The sequence below is a fragment of the Eleutherodactylus coqui genome, chromosome 6 (genome assembly GCF_035609145.1).
Source record: "Eleutherodactylus coqui strain aEleCoq1 chromosome 6, aEleCoq1.hap1, whole genome shotgun sequence".
Taxonomy (NCBI): Eukaryota; Metazoa; Chordata; class Amphibia; order Anura; family Eleutherodactylidae; genus Eleutherodactylus; species Eleutherodactylus coqui.
This window is the reverse complement of record NC_089842.1, coordinates 121,393,117-121,411,948: the sequence shown is the minus strand read 5'-3', so window position 1 is coordinate 121,411,948 and position 18,832 is coordinate 121,393,117. Positions and strand designations below refer to the sequence as shown.

At 41.5% G+C, this 18,832-nt stretch overlaps 1 long non-coding RNA gene across 1 annotated transcript in view; it reads right to left on the bottom strand.

Annotated features, from left to right (window-relative positions):
* The window catches only part of LOC136631441 (uncharacterized), a 149,175-nt gene that overhangs the window by 229 nt on the left and 130,114 nt on the right, over nucleotides 1–18,832 (bottom strand). Inside the window, exon 2 of the long non-coding RNA XR_010793014.1 lies at nucleotides 53–195. This is a non-coding gene — a long non-coding RNA (uncharacterized lncRNA). The remainder of the gene's footprint in view (nucleotides 1–52; nucleotides 196–18,832) is intronic.

The window sequence follows — 18,832 nt, the reverse complement described above, 5'->3', positions numbered from 1 at the left end:
TCGGTAGTGAAAAAATAATAAATAACAATAAAGGGAAGATGCGCATCCTTACTGTGTCCATAAAGTCAGACTTCAGGTATTTCAGTGCAAAATAAGTGCTTTAATAAACCACAAAACTCCCACGTGCCATAAAAACTGCCACTAGCATTTGTTGTGCATCACGGCGCACTGGGAACAAAGAATCCAGCATACAGCCTGCAGAACAAAGACAGAAAACACTGGATAAATATTATTGTACTGCAATAATGTAATACTGTCTAGTAATGTAATGAAAACGCTCCCAGATTTTCCAGGTGCCTGTGAGGGTGAGAGAACAATAGAACAATTGAATAATTATTTGTTGAGTCAAATTCAATAGACACATTAACAGCTGTGAGCCAAAAAATAACATAAAGGAAGCATGAGCCTAAATGAAGTTTATAAAATCTGTCTTTGTATCATTTTATTGAATGCGTGCATTGGGATTTTTATTTAGAATTTCCATTCTGAATCCGTGAGTATTCATGACAGTTGGGGGGGAGAGCAACGAAAGAATATAAAATGCAACAAAACATGCGGCCTAGCAAGTTTAAAATATGGCAGCGAGGAATAAGCTGCTTCACATAGGACGTAGGCACAAGGGGACATGCTTAACCCTTGGTGATCAAGCCTGTTTGTACTTTAATGACCACGCCAAATTTTGGAAATCTGATATGTCACTTTAAGGCCTTAGTCACACGGGCATTTTTTCGCGCGATTTGCGGATCGCATGACGGATGCGCATCCGCAAATCGCGTGACCGGGGCCAAAAAAAAAATCGCCCAAAAAATCTGCTCCTAGCTGCGTTTCATTAGAAACGGGCTGGAGCTGTCCAGCGCATTGAATTCAATGGAGCCGGCAATACAGCCGGCTCTATTGAAAGCAATACGCTGCGGGCGAGCGCAGGATGAATTGTCGGGAAGGGCTTAAATATATAAGCCCTTCCCTGCAATTCATCCAGAAAAGTGTAAAAATAAAAAAAATCTATATACTCACCTTGTCCCGGGAGACGGAGTTCAGAGCGACCGGCCTGCAGTGGGTGTGAAGGGGGTGTGAGTCAGACTTGCCTCTGATTGGCTCAGCTGTTACAGCTGTGGCAGAGAAGAATGATTTGTCTTCTATATGTTCTCAATGGGGTCGGCGCTGCTGCCGCCGGCCCCATTGAGCGCATATAGAGAAGAGAACAGGAATCGCAGATAGGTGCGATCTGCGATTTCTGTTCTATAATTTATCGGACAAGCGCATAAAAAGCGCTCATGTGTCCGATACCATTGCAAAGCAATGGTTTTAAAAAATCGCCGGACGCATGCGCATGCGCAAATCGCGCGAAAAAACACCCGTCTGACTAAGGCCTAACATGGAATAACTTTTGCATATCCAAGTGATTCTGACATTTTTTTTACACATATTGTTCTTCATTTAGGTAGTAAAAATAGACCAATAGAACTTGGAAATATTTAATAAAGTGCCAAAATTAGAAACATTTTGAAAAAAAATGTCATTTTTCACATTTTCAACTGCTATGTCAAATATGTGCAAACACACTGTACACATTTTTGATAAGATATATATTTCCATCTGTTTACTTTATTCTGGAAGCACAGTTGAAAAAGTTTAGTTTTTTGTTAACCATTTAGGAGACGTACAAATTTAACATTAATTATTAACATTTTGAGAAACTTTTTGTTTTCTACACCAAGCCAAGATTGCAAAGGCTTATAGGTGTCAGAATGATTGATACCCCATTTAAAAAAAAATACACACCTTAATGTATTGACTGAGGGGTGTCATGAGTATTTTGACCCCATATATTTTTTTTCAGGAGTTACTGCAGTTTAGAGGATAAAAAATAAAATTTCAGACTTTTGCAAATATGTCATTTTAAAGACAGGTTTCTTTCTATAGTGCACATGAAAATGAGGATTTGCACCCCAAAATGGATACCCCTGTGTTCAGAAACATACCCATTGCGGTCCTAATCTTATGTCTCTATGCATAACGGGTCCCAAAACAAAATGGGTAGCCAGTGGCTTTTAGAACAGACATTTTGCTTGAAGGTGCTTCAGACCCCATTGCACACATTTCGAGCCCTTGAGCTGCCAAAACGATGGAGAACTCCCCACAAATGACCCCATTTTGAAAACTAAACCTTAACGAATTCATCTAGGGGTGCACAGAATATTTTGATCACACAGTTTTTGAATGAATCTAAGCAAAGCCGAAGGAAAAAATACGATTTAGATTTTTTGGGCAATTGTGTAATTAAAAAAAAAAAGTTTTTTTGTACAGTACACATATGAATGAAGACTTACACCCCAAAATCGATAGCCCTGTTTGTCCTGTGTTCAGAAACATACTCATTGTGGCCCTAATCTTCTGTCTCTATGCACAACAGGGCCCAAAATGAAAGGAGCAGCAGGTGGCTTTCAAAACAGACATTTTGCTTGAAGTTGCTTCAAGCCCCATTGCACACTTGTCGAGTCCTTGAGCAGCCAAAACGACAGAGAATCCCCATAAATGACCCAATTTTGAAAACTAGACCTCTTAATGAGTTCATCTAGGGGTGTACTGCATATTTTGATTTTACAGGTTTTGAATGAATCTAAGCAAAGCAGAAGGAAAAAAGTATGATTTTCATTTTCTTGGCGATTGTGTCATCTTAAAAAGTTTGTTTTGTACAGCACACATATGAAGACTTGCACCCCAAAATACATACCCCCATTTGTCCTGTGTTTAGAAACATACCAATTGTGGTCCTAATCTGTTTACTAGACACATGGCTAGGCCTGTAATGGAGGGAACACCCTTTGGCTTTCAGGGTACAACCGCATAAATTTCATGCCGCATTGCTCACTTGTAGAGCCATCGAATTGAATGGCTATGATTGGTTCATCGAGCGCTGCAGTGATTGGTTGAGCTGCAGGGCCAGCACTTCCTGGCTGCGGGGTTTTTGATTCTCCAAAAAGCGCTGACTGAAGACTATAGGGAAGTATGTCGGGGACCCGCAGAGAAGAATGTGTGGTATGTCTCACAAGAGGTGTAATTACAGAGGCTTGGTTGGGATGGGCACATGGGGCAATAAAACTTGGAATCCCTCCTCCTTCTATGCTTGCTGCAAACCCAACACTTTTTTGGGAGGTATTTCTTGACCTCAGCGGCAGTGATGGGGTGTAAAATGTGGTGCTCTGTGAGGCTTTGTAAGTTTGCTGAGGTGCGGCTCTCTCCCACAGAAGGTGCTTAACAAGCTGCTCCTGGAACTGCAGGAAGGCGAGCACTTCCAGGGCTTCTTGTAAATTACATAGGCATTAAGGTAGCGATCTGAATAACGCCGGGCTCACACGGCCGTATGTGGAATTCACTTTCTGAGGTCCGCAGCAAATTCCAGCTGTGAGGCCGGCCTGACCTTCGTACAGCTGCATAATGTACTGCGCATAACTACATACTCACACAGGTGGTCATGTGCAGTACACCTTTTGTTTTTTTTAGATTTCCTGTACACAATGTAGTTGCATATGGGCTGTGGGTATATTCACGACCATAGAGCACAATGGGCTCTTTGTCGCGGATATTCGTGGTTCTGTGTTCTGTTTTCTGCAAGTAGATTGTGTAATCCTGACCCGCTAATGTGAGCAGAATTGTGTAATTTAATGCATTTGATTGATCCGCATATTGCCGCAGATCAAACGCATGCGGAATCCGCAATTCCTATTTGGTCATTTGAGACCGGCCTCAGGTAGATCGCAACCTTTTTATACCATTTGATAAAGGTGATCACGTGACCGGGGACTGCTCAACGAGGCCTCTGGTCACTGCTCCAGGCTCTCGGCTACCATTGGTAGCCGGTAGCAAGCAGATTTTAAATTTCCCTCCCCAGCTTTTGTGCCTGGGTCTGCCTTTTTGCTGACAGGCAAATGCGCAGAAGACGGAGAAGGTCTGTGGATAAAGATCCCACTGGGGGCCTTAGGTAAGTAATTTCACCTACCCTCACAGATACGATCTGAGAGGGGAGATGAAACTTGAACTTTTTAAACTTTTTTTTTTTTAACTTTACATTTGAAATATACTGCAGCCCCCGGCTACATCTCCCTGCCCTTGACTATGTTTAACAGCCGGGAGCAGGTAGATTTTAAATTTCCTGGGCCCTCCAGCCTTCTGTGCATATGCCCGACATTTGACGTTTAGCACGCATGTGCAGAAGACGGTGTTAAGTCCTTGCATGACCAGATCACCACAGGACATTGCAGAGGCCAGAGGTGAGTAGTTTAAGCTGCTGTCGCGGCTCTAACCCGTGAGGGGAGATGAAACTTTAACTTTATTTAACTTTTAAAAAACTTTTATGCGATCCCCGTTATCCGTTAAATAGCAGCAATTGCGTGACTGGGGTTCGACACCATGTCCCCAATGTCACACTCCACAACCATGGGGCTTTAGTCTACAGGGCCAGCAGGTTTTAACAGCCCTGTAGATTAAAGCCCAGACACCCAGGACGTGAAAACATGTATGGGTAGTCACTAAGGGGTTAATACAGGGTAAGTGAACTCAAGAAGCTATACTTATTAATTTAATTCCCTACTGCTCCAATATTTCCCCCTGATTAGCTGTAGCTGTCACTTGGCTATATGTGCACACCACCGCTGCAGCCATGCAAACAAGTCTTAGCAGGAAGGACCGGAACAGTACTACTAGAGTGGTTGGGGATTGAATCTGTTATTCTAGCTTCTTTTATCACTATGTAGGTCACTGTGGAATCATGAAATACATTACCACAGTTCGTACTTACATAACCACACTCTTCAAGAAAATGCCCACAAATATGACACTAAGCAAATAACTCAGACACTGCTGCTAGCTCTGCCTCAACTGCTATCCCTGCCTTTGCTGCTAGCTTGCCTATGCTTCCTTGGTCCACAGAGCCTTGGCAATTTTTTGCGACTTCACCTCTGCTGAGTAGTATTTTCTCCCAGAAATAATAGCTTGGACAGTTATGTCAGTTTGGGATGGAGGAGGAGAGACAGGAATATAGGTAGGACCATTGAGAGGAGGAAGGTCTAGAAAGGCAGAGCAGCATCACATGGGATGTCTGTTGAGCTCAGATAAAATGAAAAAAGTTAATACTGTGTTAGTCAGTAGAGCAACATGTGATTGTTCTCAGTAAGGGAAACCAAATAATCTTGAAGATTTGATACCTTTTAATGGCCAACAAAAATACATGATGTTGCTGCAAGCTTTCGAACCTACTACTTGGTTTCTCTTAATGAGAACAATCATATGTTAAGCTCAGAACATAGAAGTCTATAGGCAACAAATCAGAAATTAGTCAAATAGATTGAGTAGCTTTAAGCTTTCCTAGTATGTAGATATATTTCCTAAATCTTTCTGTTACTTTTTAACATGAAAAGGACAGTTTCTTAGTACCCACATGATTGGATGCCCAAAATAGACTGCACTAATGATTCACAAAATTACTATTGATTACCATTCACTAGAGAGATTTATATACTATTTCTAGGGGACAATGATTTTCATATTTTAAGGATTTTCATTAAAAATATTCTTCTGTTAGTAAAAGGAGTCTGTCAGACCTGTTGTCACTATTAAACTAATTAAAATGCCTTTATAGTTGTGGAGCAAGCCGAATTAGAGTGAAAACAAACTTCCATCCAATGTGCAAATATGCTAGAAGTTCCCAGTGGGTGGTCCCAATCACAGCAAGTTCTTAGGCTCTATCCCATAATTTTTGCCCAGTGCTAACATCACTTTCTGCAGCCCTGTAATCTCATGTATGCACTGCGTGGGGCTGTCAATCAGGATGATATGGGATGACATGTCAATAAGGTACCAATCCAAGCCCAAGGGGAGCCCAATCCAAGATCAAGTGAGCCCAATCTATCAGGACCAAGAGCTCTATAGGAAGAGGAAACCCATTCCATGGGGGACCAGGGAAAAAAAGGCAATTTAACAAGGGTCATGAGCACTGGAGGTAAAGGGGCAGAAGAAAACTTGTACATGTTTATATACATGTACAGTATATTAGACAGATGCTGATACTTGTGCCATTTTTGGGAGGCTTTACTCAGGACAACTGTCACTCAAAAAATTGTTAAAAAGAGCAAATGCAAATGACAGTTCTGTGTACACACAACCACCAGCAGGGTGGTGTACAATCATTTGCTTACTAGACGTTACTCATTTAGTTTTAGCTCACCTTCAAAATAGTCACTAGTTGATTAAAAGCTCTTTTCTCTCTCCCTTCTAAAATGGAACAACTACTGAAAAAAAATTGATCTGCGTAAAAACATGCAAACAACGGCCGTACAGACGCTAACAAATTACTTTAAAGGGGTTGTCCCGCGCCGAAACGTTTTTTGTTTTTTTTCAATAGCCCCCCCGTTCGGCGCGAGACAAACCCGATGCAGGGGTTTAAAAAAAAAAAACGGATAGTACTTACCCGAATCCCCGCGCTCCGGTGACTTCTTACTTACCTTGCGAAGATGGCCGCCGGGATCTTCACCCACGGTGGACTGCAGGTCTTCTCCCATGGTGCACCGTGGGCTCTGTGCGTTCCATTGCCGATTCCAGCCTCCTGATTGGCTGGAATCGGCACACGTGACGGGGCGGAGCTACGAGGAGCAGCTCTCCAGCACGAGCGGCCCCATTCAGAGGGGAGAAGACCGGACTGCGCAAGCGCGTCTAATCGGGCAGGTAAGTGAATAACTTCTGTATGGCTCATATTTAATGCACAATGTATATTACAAAGTGCATTAATATGGCCATACAGAAGTGTATATCCCCACTTGCTTTCGCGGGACAACCCCTTTAACAACCCTTTCGAACAACTACTCAGATGACAGTTGTCCAGTGCAAAGCCAATGTTACCAGATATGCAGCTTTGGCAGCTCCAATCCCATTCTCCTTCTTTCTGCTTTGTACTCTGGCTCTCAGCTGTGCCAACTCCCACTTGCAGGTTTAGTCAGCAGCCCTTCCTCTCTTCTCATAAGAAAGCAAAGGGGAGGGAGCAGCACAGAGAAGCATGACTGTTACAGGTGATAGGTATAGGTGTTGGGCCCCTTCTTTCGCACTTTTTTTCAGTAACAGTATAGGGGTATTATTCTATTACTATGTGTTGGTAATATGCGATCATAGTGTGGCATTATTATTTGGTCATCATATAGTGGTATTATTGATAATATTGTTGATCTATGTTGTGTTTAATCAATCATGAGTCATCTTCCTGTGTATAACCATCTTCAGCAGCAGAGGCGGCCTGGGAACACAAAGTAGCCCTGGAAAAAAAATTACAAAGTGGCATTATGTTGTAGATGGGTTTAAACTAGCAGCAAGTGAGGTGAACACATGTAGACAGGATTAAGCAAACTGCCAGCTGCAAGCCAAGTTAGTAGTAGGAAGGGAGAAGCCTATGTAGTTTGTGTAGCTCACTGCAGCAAGTTTTCTACCAAGTACAGAACATGTTAAAACTGGAGATATAGTGGCATGTGGTTTGAAGGAGACCCGAGACGGCAGCATTGACAAGAGCTCCACTTGGCACCATCACTCAAAAGCAACTAAATCAGCACCCATAGGTGAATATACCAGGGGAAGGGCACTCACCTCAGCAATATCCCAGGACTGCAGGGATGATGAGGAAGAGGACGAGCCACAGATGATTTTTTTATAGCGCTCGAGTCCCCTTAGGCAATGTCCGCAAATGAAATTCCCATTTCCAGTTTCCCATCTGAGAAACCACTTCACAACAGCAAAGGGGGAGAATGAGCCCAAGCCTGCAGCAAGTGGGGAGGGACACCTGTGAAAGAAAATCCAGGCAGGATGTTGCAGAGTGAAGTGAGCGCTATGCCTCCAAGATGGCGCTGTCCAGCAGTCACCATCTGAAAGCCCAGAAAAACAGTGGCCACGCATGATGGTAAGAGAAGAGTCAGATAACCCCATAATTCTTGATAAAGCCATGGCAGATGGTATTACAAGCCTTGCATCCTGTGATGGACCAGATGAATCCTTTATTAAAGAGGCCATCATTGCACTCAGAGAATCTATACAAGCAGACTTCAAGGGTCTATCCTCTAATTTTAACACATCTATCCAAGAGTTTAATAAGAGAATTGAGCACGCAGAAAGAAAGATGGAGGAAATTGTCAAATCTCACCACGACCTGATAGACGCTAAATACGATCTAGAGGAAATAGTAGATAAGCTTAAAAACAAGCTCACTGATCTAGAAGACAGGAACAGGCGGAATAATGTCAAGTTATGCGGAGAACCAGAACATGTTTCAATGGCAGATATTCCAGCATATATAATACAACTAATGCACAAACTGTTACCGAGGATAGCTTGCTTCACCCACTTTGTGGACTATTGTGTTTACAATTCTCTGTTCTTTAACTTCCTTTTTTTCTCTATATGGGTCCATTCATCAGTGCTCTAGACCTCGCAATGATAAATCATTACATATTTTCTCTAATTCAGAAAAAAAGTCCTTTAGAGAGAATGCTATATTCGATATTGAATCCCAAGTATTGGACTCTAAAGGAAGATTTATCATTTTAATAGGATTTCTTCAAAACAAAAAAATGACGTTAGTTAATATTTACACCCCAAACTCTAGACAAATTCGTTTTCTTAACAAAACTATGAGCAAAGTGAGGCATCTAGAGAAGGGAGCAGTGATTGTCTGCAAAGACTTTAACGTGGTTCTGGATAGATCAGTAGACACTACAGGCCCAAAAATGGGGGGAGCACCACACTCTGCTACAAGGGGAAGCATTATACGACACCTTTCGATGTTTTACCGCATCAGTGAAGGAATACATATGCTATTCTCCAAGACACAGGTCATTCTCCCAAATTGATCTGTGTCTCATTGATAGACGGACGCTGACCTATGTGGCGGAATCATGAATTGGCACTGCCACATGGTCGGACCATGCCCTACTGAGAATAGCTTTGTCCTTAGAGAATTGTCTACTACCACGTAGACAATGAAGAAACAACACATATTTGATGGGATTCCCAATTATAGGGAAGAGATAAATTCCACCATAAATGAATATTTCAAACTCAATGACAAACAAGGAATTCTCTTTCAGCTGTCAAGAAAAAGGCTTACTTGGGAGTGACCCTAACCAGAGAACTTCCCTCCACTGATGGCATCTTTACAAAAGGAACTGGATCGCCTCTCCAAATTATGCCTTATCTGGTATTTCAGAATAATGATGTATAAAATAACAATTTTACCTAGGTTATTGTATATTTTCAGGGCCTTACCATTACAAATATCTAAATTTACCTTGGCTAAACTGCAAAGGCAAGTGTCTGGCTTTATCTGGGGAGGGGGAAAACCCCGTCTAACCATATCGATCTTAGCTTTGCAACGCAATCATGGAGGCGCAGATGTCCCCAACATCGAAGCTTACTATAAGTCTATTTTACTAAATCAAGTAAAATACTGAATAGATAATAGGAACAATCTTTGCTAGAAGAGTATCTGATGGGAGAGTCACTTATTTCATCACTATATGCAGCGTCTCTGACAGCCATGTCAGATTACATAGAGATGAAATTGATAACTCAGGGACTATCTCCACCTATGATTGCTACAACCGAGGCATGGCAATCCGTTACCCACAGGCTCGCGTCTATTAATTGTCTACGCAAACCCTCATTACCTATAGAAACCCTAAGTTACCTAATACCAAACTTGAAATTGTTAAATTGGAGGGCAAAGAGGATGCCAAGGGTGGAAGATCTTGTTTCTACATGCGATGTGATGCCTTTTGATTGGCTTCAAGTAGAATACCACTTGCCTACATACGACAAATTCAAATACCTTGTAACGAAAGAGTGGCAGCATAGATAGGTGCAAAAATATAGTGAAGATTTATTGATTTACGGGCACAGTTGGTAGCTATGAAAAATTAATGGTATCGCACGGCTTTAGCTCACGCATGTGCAGTGAGTCTGGTGGTACGTATACACATTATGGATATGTTTGGTAATCATGTGACATGAGTCCTTGGTTCTCATTGTGAGACTTGCTATTGCGCATGTGCAGCTCTATAGTGACACACACGCATTGGACTGATTGTAAAAACATGGCATGGGATTAAAGCCCCTGTTCTGCAATCAATCAGAAGTAGGTCAGGTTGTCAGCTGTTAGTCACAACTGAGAATCTGAAGGAGAAGACAGGAGTGGTTTTAACCCCTTCTGCCTTCTCCTTTCCTGAGTACATGAGTGCTATGTACTAAAAAGTGAAAGTGGAAGAGTGTCTTCGACTACGCGAGATGTTGGTCGCGCAACCGCCGGGATCCTGGCAGTCACGTGACCGCCGGGGTCCCCTGGTACAGCAGAGCTACAGGGTTCTAGCAGACCCTGATCAGCTCTGCCAGTGACTATTGTCACTACAGGGAATGTTGTCCCCTGAGACTGGGGCTCCTATGGATGCCCCAGCCACAGTGGAAAAGTGTCAAATAAAAAAAACCCCAAAACATGTGAATGTCCCCCAGAGATCTTATATCTTATATGACGTCATGGGGAACATATTTATATAATTATTTTTTTACTAAGTAAAACAAAATTAAAGAATAAAATAAAAATAGATACATAAAAAAGAAAATAACCCAAAGCCGACGTCAACCAAAACCGTCGTCGTATGCACCCTGTAATCCAAAACCATACATAATATATATCAAGACATCAGAAACAAAATGAGGCACCCATTCTTAGCTTAACCCCTTAACGACCAGCCCATAGTGTTTTTACGTCCTGCCCAAGTGGGCTTTATTCTCTGAGGACGTAAAAACATGCGTCCTACAGAGAATAAAGCCCCGCGGGCTATGGACATGACAGCTCCATGCTGTCGGTGCCTGCAGGTAGCCGACAGCATGGAGCTGTCATCCCGGGCTGCGGAGTCCCCCCCTCCCGACATTGCGATCGCAATAAAGTGAAAAAAAGTACAAAAAAAGTTAAAGATTCAGCTTCCCTGATGGATTGGATCCATCAGGGCAGCTGAAATTACTCACCCGCCTTCTCCGGGGTCGCTGAATTACTCACCCGCCGCCGCTCTTCTGCGCATGCATGCCAGACGATGACGTCACGCGCCTGCGTAGAAGCCCGGGAGCCCCCGGCAAATTTAAAATCTCCTGGCTCCCGGCTCCTGAAGGTAGCCGGGAACCAGGAGATGTTACCAGGGACCGCGGTGAGCAGTCCCCGAGCCCGCGATCGCTGCTATCCATTGGATAGCGGCGATCGCGAAAAAGTTTCAAAAGTTAAAAAAAAAAGTGCTAGTTTCACCTCCCCTCATGGATCCGATCCATGAGGGGAGGTGAAAATACTCACCTCAGGTCCCACGATGTCCCTGGTGTCCCAGGACCCGAAGTCCCCCTCTGCGCATGCGCGCCCGATGATTGACATCGGGCGCGTGCACAGAGGGGCTCAAGCCCTGGGAAATTCAAAATCCCTCTGCTCCTGGCTGCCATGTGTAGCCAGGAGCAGAGAGATTATACTAGGGACATGATCACTGTTACCCATTGGATAACAGTGATCATGTAAAGTTAAAAAAAAAGTGTAAAAAGTAAAAAAAAAAAGTTTAAAAAAGTTTTTAAAAAGTTTAAAAAGCGTACGTTTCATCTTCCCTCACAGATCATATATATAAGGGCTTTTAAAGGGGAAATACAGTCCACAAAAGGGTAGCAATGTTAGATACACAATTAAAAATTCAGATGAGATGGTATTACTTTCCTCAGCTTATTGCTAACCGCATGTCGAAAGTTACTCACATTTTGGGGGGTGTATTTATTTTCTTCAAGGGATACTTAAAACAAATATACCAAATAATCCCAAATTAGTTATGTTGCTGATAAACCTGGAGGATTTTCCTTGGCCTATCAGATATCTAATCGGTCACACTCTCACGAAGGCTAAGACAATTATTACAAAACATTGGAAATCCTCTCTTTCCCCAACTTTGGAGAAGTTTGTGAACTGTATGGCAGAACACTGTCTGTTTGATAAATGGATGTCCTATCACACAAATTCTTACCAGAAATACTTAGCGAGGTGAAATATGTGGATGAAATACTATAAAAAATGATGTGTACTTTGGGCAAAATATGAGTGCCAAGTTAATGTTACTGTTTGTTGACATGTTGTTACTGCTGTATTTCTGTTAAAACAACAATATTTTCTCTCTTCAAAGGAGATTCGGAGTATAATTAAGTTGATTATACTACACTGTAATTGTAGCATTATCTATGCATATAACATTATATCATTGCAATTGAAGGCAACAGATGTATGACTTGTAATTTCTCCTATGTCTCTTCAAAAAAAGCAAATGTTTATAAAAACAAAAACTGGAAGTATACATTAGGATGCAAACTATTTTTAACCCATTAATGATATAAACAAACATCATAGATGGGCTTGTCTATGATGGACATTTATGTAATAGGTCCTGTGCCTAAGTGATCACTCTGAGAGCCCTGTGTGTTGACTAACAACTGGGTTCCCGCTGTAATAGTGAGGATCAGAGAAAACTTTGATGCTAGTGGTTTAACATCCTAGATGCCACAGTCAATAAGGAATGCAATTTCTAAGTGGTTAGACAGCTAAATGAATTTCTTATTAAAGCCAAATAATACTGCCATACCGTGATCATGTATTAACACCACATAGTGACTGCATAACACCACCCTACTGTTACCGAAAAACAAAACGCTACACAGATCTGCGTTTCCAATAATACCATTATACGATAACAAAATAATAATGCCACACCGTGATCATATATTACCACCCCATAGTGATAGAATGCATGTTATTACTGTCACTATACAAAGACCAATAATAACACTATATGAAGGTTAAATAATACCACCAAACTGTGACTACATAATACCAGGAGAAACAGATGTCACCAATATACACTAAATAGGGTACTGCTAGGGAAAACTGATATGGAAAAAGGCCTGGTGGTACTAGTTGACTGTAGACTCATTTGGAGCAATCAATGCCAGTCAGCCGCTGCAAATGCAAATAAGGTTTTAGGGTGCATTAAAAGAGGCATAGGGGCTAAAACACTATTCTTCCACTATATAAGGCTTGTCAGGCCTCACATGGAATACTGTGTACAGTTCTGCACACTAGTACTTAGGAAAGGCATTGCAGTGCTTGAGGGGGTTCAATGAACGGCAACTAAACTAATAAACAGAATTAGAAGACGGGAATACCCAGAGAGGCTATCAAAATTGGTAATATTTATCCTGGAAAAAAGACAGTTAAGGGACGCCAAATAACTATGTATAAATACATTAGGGGACAATACAAGGATCTCCCCCATGATCTGTTTATACCCAGGACTATGACGGTAACAAGAAGGCATCCTCTACGTCTAAAAGAAAGCAGGTTTCGTCACCAACACAGAAGGGGGTTCTTTATTGTAAGAGCAGTGAGACTGTTGAACTCTCTGCCTGAGGATGTGGTGATGGCAAAAATCGATAGAGGAGTTTAAAAGAGGACTAGACATCTTTTTAGAGCACTACGACATTAAAGGATATAGACATTTAATAACCAGAAGGGTTGTGCATCTCAAATGTTGATCCAGGGATTATTCTGATTGCCATTGTGGAGTCGGGAACAAATTTGTTCCCCCAAAATGAGAGTAAATTGGTTTCTTCCTCACTGTTTTCTTTTCGCCTGCCTCTGGATTACCAAGGGGGGGGGGGGGGGGTGGAAACGGGCTGAACTAGATTGACATTTGTCTTTTTTCAGCCTAGCATATTGTGTCATACTGTTACTGAAAAAAAACAAATAAAAATACCAATATTACTTCAATACAGCAGTAGATACCAACTCTAGACAGGTGCTCTGCAGACTGTATAAGTGATTACAGTACTGCTATATCCAGTGATCACAGGTGACATCCCCTCTAACTGGATTTGTTCACTTTAGCTTTTCTTCTCCATCCAGCCCAAATCACCACGCTGAATACTCCCAACCACAACTTGTCCTTGCAGAATCCAACATATAAACATCTTTGGCTCCTGGCTGTCATGTCTGACCAGGAGGTACTGAAACTAGTCCCCCAAACAGTTCCTGGGCTATACTTACAGACTGGAACAAAGAACGTAAATTACAACAGGTGACATGCGGAATAACAGATGGAGAGAGAAACTTTCCTATATGACTCAGAATATGAGACTGTACCTGACTATAGTGGATGTCCTGTCCTTATAAGAATGCACCTGACCCATGGCACAGAAGTAAACAAATAAGTAGGAATACAACTACCACCAATAACGGCAGTGCTTAGCTTGAGATGAGCAGGAAAAAACAGGAGACCAAGATCCAGCTCTGATTCCAACAACCATCAGATGAAGACTGAAAATAATCAGCATGGGTCCAATAGTCAAGACAGGAATAAAAGCCCTCTCTAATTGTTTGGCAGATGCAACAGGTAGCAGAAGACTATCCCACCAGTGCTAAAGAAAGCTGAGAGGAAAATCCTAAATTGCACTAGCATAAATCAGACCTATGTGAACTAAAATCAAAACCTGCCACAACACTCAGTCTTTTTTAGTAATAATGCTCCCCCTATGCACCATCATTAAAAATGCTTTCTTATATTGCACTGTCAGTAATAATGCTCCCCCTTGTTGCCCTTTTCAATAATAATGCTTCCATTTGTTGCCCCATAAATTATAAAGCTCCCCTGGTTTCTCTTATGCTGTAAAATAAATATCAGTATAATAACCTTCATCACTCTCCAAGTTTCTCCACTATGACATGCCATTTCTTACTGAGTTCCATGTTCTCATACATGACAACAAAGGAGTTTTTTTTTTTTTTCAATTTTAAAGCCAAACTCGATTACTTTACAAACCTAAGTTTTAGGAGGACCTGTCAGACCAGCCCCCCTGAGATACGAGTCAATAGTGTAGCTGATATGGTTGCTATTTCAGTACTTGCAAGTGGCCCCAGGACATGACAAGCCCACTGAGATTTTTCTGGTGGAGTGAGCGGCCAATCCGCCCTTGTTCAAAAGGGTTCATTCTTAAGAAGGAGAGCATTATAAGACCCCTAGAACTGCCAATCAAAAAGTCCCAATTAGTGAACTTAAGATGCTCTTAAAGGTGCTCTGTCACCATGTTTTTACAGTCCTCACTAAGAGCACCATAGGATAGTGCCTGTCACACTGATTTAAAATATGTCTGCTGTATGCATCTGTGCAGTAGTTTTGGCGAAACATGCATTTTATTACTAGCATCCAAGACCCAGAACTAATCCTCAATATTCATGAGCTGCAGGCTAGCCACACCCACCTTCCCCCAATGACTGGCATGCACAGAAATAGACAGACTGTAGTCAATCAGTGGCTGGCGGGTGCAGTGGGTGTAGCTAGGCTGCAGCTCATAAATATCCAGGACCCCTTTAATTAGTTTTCTATGCATGCGCTGCTACTGATAAAATGGAAGTTTCTCCAAAATTATTGCACAGATCCACACAGCAGACATTTCACTGTAATCAGTGTGACTGTCACTACCTTGCGGTGCCCTCAGAGAGGTTCAAAAGATTGTGACAGGGTTTCTTTAGGTTGTACAACCAAACATACTCAAGACCTTCTCTATATATAAATAGAAATTTACATAACTTTGCATTATTATTCAGTACCACTTATATTGCACCTCTCATTTTAAAGTAAAAAACAAGAGTCTTCATATACATATGACCAAAGTCAAATCCGCTTTTGTTAAAATATGAAACGAGCCCTTCTACTATAATAAAATTAAAAATTCAACAAAATCGTATAATAAAATATCCTTTATTCATGGGACACAGAGCAGCTCTGTCTTTATGAATTTTATTGCATGTGAAACACTTACATATAAATCTCTTTCTCAAAGGCATAACTAGAAGCTCTTTGGCCACAAAACAAAATCTGCAACAGCACCTCCTTCATACCATGTGCCACTTATAATACTGTTTTGTTCTTATGTGATAAAGTAGCTTTTGGACTACCTAAGGTTCCAGGGTCAGTAGCAACTGCTGTAACGTGCCAGATCGCAGAGGGGTCTGTGGTATGGTGGCAGTGGCTCTGCTGTATCCCCACTAGCAGTAGTAACAAAACGTTATGTAAAATTAAGTCTCTAGTATAACATTTTGGTGTGACCTGTGAGGTCCAGCAGTGTATGGTGGTAAATTTGTCAGGTTCGTGACACCAGTCTGTATACAGGCCGAAACCTGTTCCGAGCAAAAAAATAAGAAAAATGGTTAAATTAAAATAAAACGAGCAATGGATCTTTCCCCTAGAGTACTATGTGATACACTTCAGTGCAGATGGTGGGGTGGTGAGAAGGGAACTCTAGGAGTCAAGATAAACTTTAAAATAATTTTATATAAAGGCCTCACATGGAATACTGTGTACAGTTCTGCACACTAGTACTTATGAAAGACATTGCAGTGCTTGAAGGGATTCAATTAAGGGCAACTAAACTAATAAACAGAATGAGAGGATGGGAATACCCTGAAAGGCTATCAAAATTGGGATTATTTACCCTGGAAAAAGACAGTTAAGAGACGCCAAATAACTATGTATAAATACATGAGGGGACAATACAAGGATCTCTCCCATGTTCTATTTATACCCAGGACTATGACGGAAACAAGAAGGCATCCTCTACATCTAAAAGAAAGCTGGTTTCATCACCAACACAGAAGGGGGTTCTTTACTGTAAGAGCAATGAGACTGTGGAACTCTCTGCCTGAGGATGTGGTGAAGGCAAAATCGATAGAGGAGTTTAAAAGGGCACTAGACATCTTTTTAGAGCACTATGCCATTACAGGATATAGACATTAAATAACCAGAAGGGTTGTGTATCTCAAATGTTGATCCAGGGCTTATTCTGATTGCCATCGTATGTAATCTAATTCTCTCACTTCCTGATGTCATTTTATATAAAGGAAACATCGCACGGTTACCTCCACGTGGTGTTTCCTGGGTAACGCAAAGAACCATGCAAAATGGTAAACATATTTTTTTCCTCGGTATCTCTAAAGTAACCACGACTTCATAAGATTTTCCGTGTGAACACCAGATAAAAACCAGTACCAAATTAACTTGGGCGAAGTCGGGTATATCAGCTAGTTATTACATAAACGTATTCTTCTTTCTTTTCTCTGTCTATCTTGGATGTAATCCCTTTTTGTGTACTCACTCCTCTTCCTTCTCACCACACTGGCTTCTCTCTCTCCTTCTCTTGTCCTTGTTTCCTCTTTTCAAAGAACAAACTCAAACTCTAACTACCACTCCCCTCTCTCTTTGATTGACTCATCTCAACCAACCTGTGAGTAGAGCTCAACCTTCAATCACAGGCAGGCTATCTCCTTGAAAAAGACTCATTTGGAGTCGAAACATTGCATGTAAACTATGGAGGAATAAAGAAACATTTTATTTGCACCTTCTATGCTGTCACCGCTACCTATTTTCTGTGGATGAAATGAACCTTGGGATCGAATCCTTTTGGTGACTGGGCATCATAAACTTGTCCTACCATATTATATTAAGGAAGATGTGCTGCTAGCAAACTTCTGTTTATTGAGGCGGGCTATCTCCTGACTGCCCTGCCCATGAATCACTAAGCCTTTACTGGATGTTACTCAGCCTAATGAGAAGATAAGAATGGACAGCCAATCAGGAATGTTGCAGGTTGTCAGGCAGATTAGTTACTGATGACAAACCTGAAATGCACATCTTAAAGACATATACACATATTTAGATAAAAGTGATCACATACCCTTTTGTAGTGTCCAAGTCTGGGACACTACACTGCTACCTCTGAACCCCCTATTACTACAGCCCTGCCCTTTCTACAAAATGTTCTTTAAGACAATCCAATCAATTGGACTCTCAGGACCTGCTCCCACTTTGTCCTTAGCACTGTAATTACATATGAAGCAATTTAGCACTGATTAATACAGATATAGCTAAGATGAGTTTGTTATTTCTCAAGTGTCCTGATATTGTAATATGTGTGTAGTAGTTTTCCATAGAACTTAGGCCGGCTTCACATGGGTGTCTTTTGAATGGGGTCATACACATGAGCAACGTTTTCATTCATGGCCCCGTGGCATATTCTATTCGCATTTCCTGCGTTCTCTCGCATTTCAGTACCCATTGTTTTTAACGGGACCAGCTCCATTGAAAGCAATGGAAGGAACTCTGCAATCCTCTGCCTTGGCCGTGACAGCTGCCCCAGAGGATCCCTGTATTCCTGAAGTTATGTGAGATGGTTTTGTCATGAAAATTCCTTGCATCCATGGAGATTTCACATAGTGGGGAGCGCGATATGAGGGTGGGATTCACAGCCACATATTGCGCTTACTTGTGTGAAGTTAAGCTTAAGGTAAACTTATTGAGTTATGCTAAGTTGATGGAGAATTCCTTAAGCAAAGCGCTGCAGAATTTTTTATAAAAATGAATTACATTTTGTGTGTTGAGAGTGTCATGGCTCAGATATGTTGTACAGTGTGTCATATACTGTACATAGACATATATGCTAGGTATCATGTTTGGAATAATTTGAATCAATTTCATGCACCCTTGATAATACTTTGGTGTCATCTATACTTTAAAACTGAGCTTGATTATGATATTTTCTGGGCTGGAGGAAAAGCATAATGGACAAAAGCATCCACAGTGCCCTGTAGCATTACAATATTGATAGTCCTAATGTGTCGTAAGGCACTTGAAAGAATTTCAGGGGTTCAGGAAATGAGACCCTCCTATGTTACCCTGAAGAGACA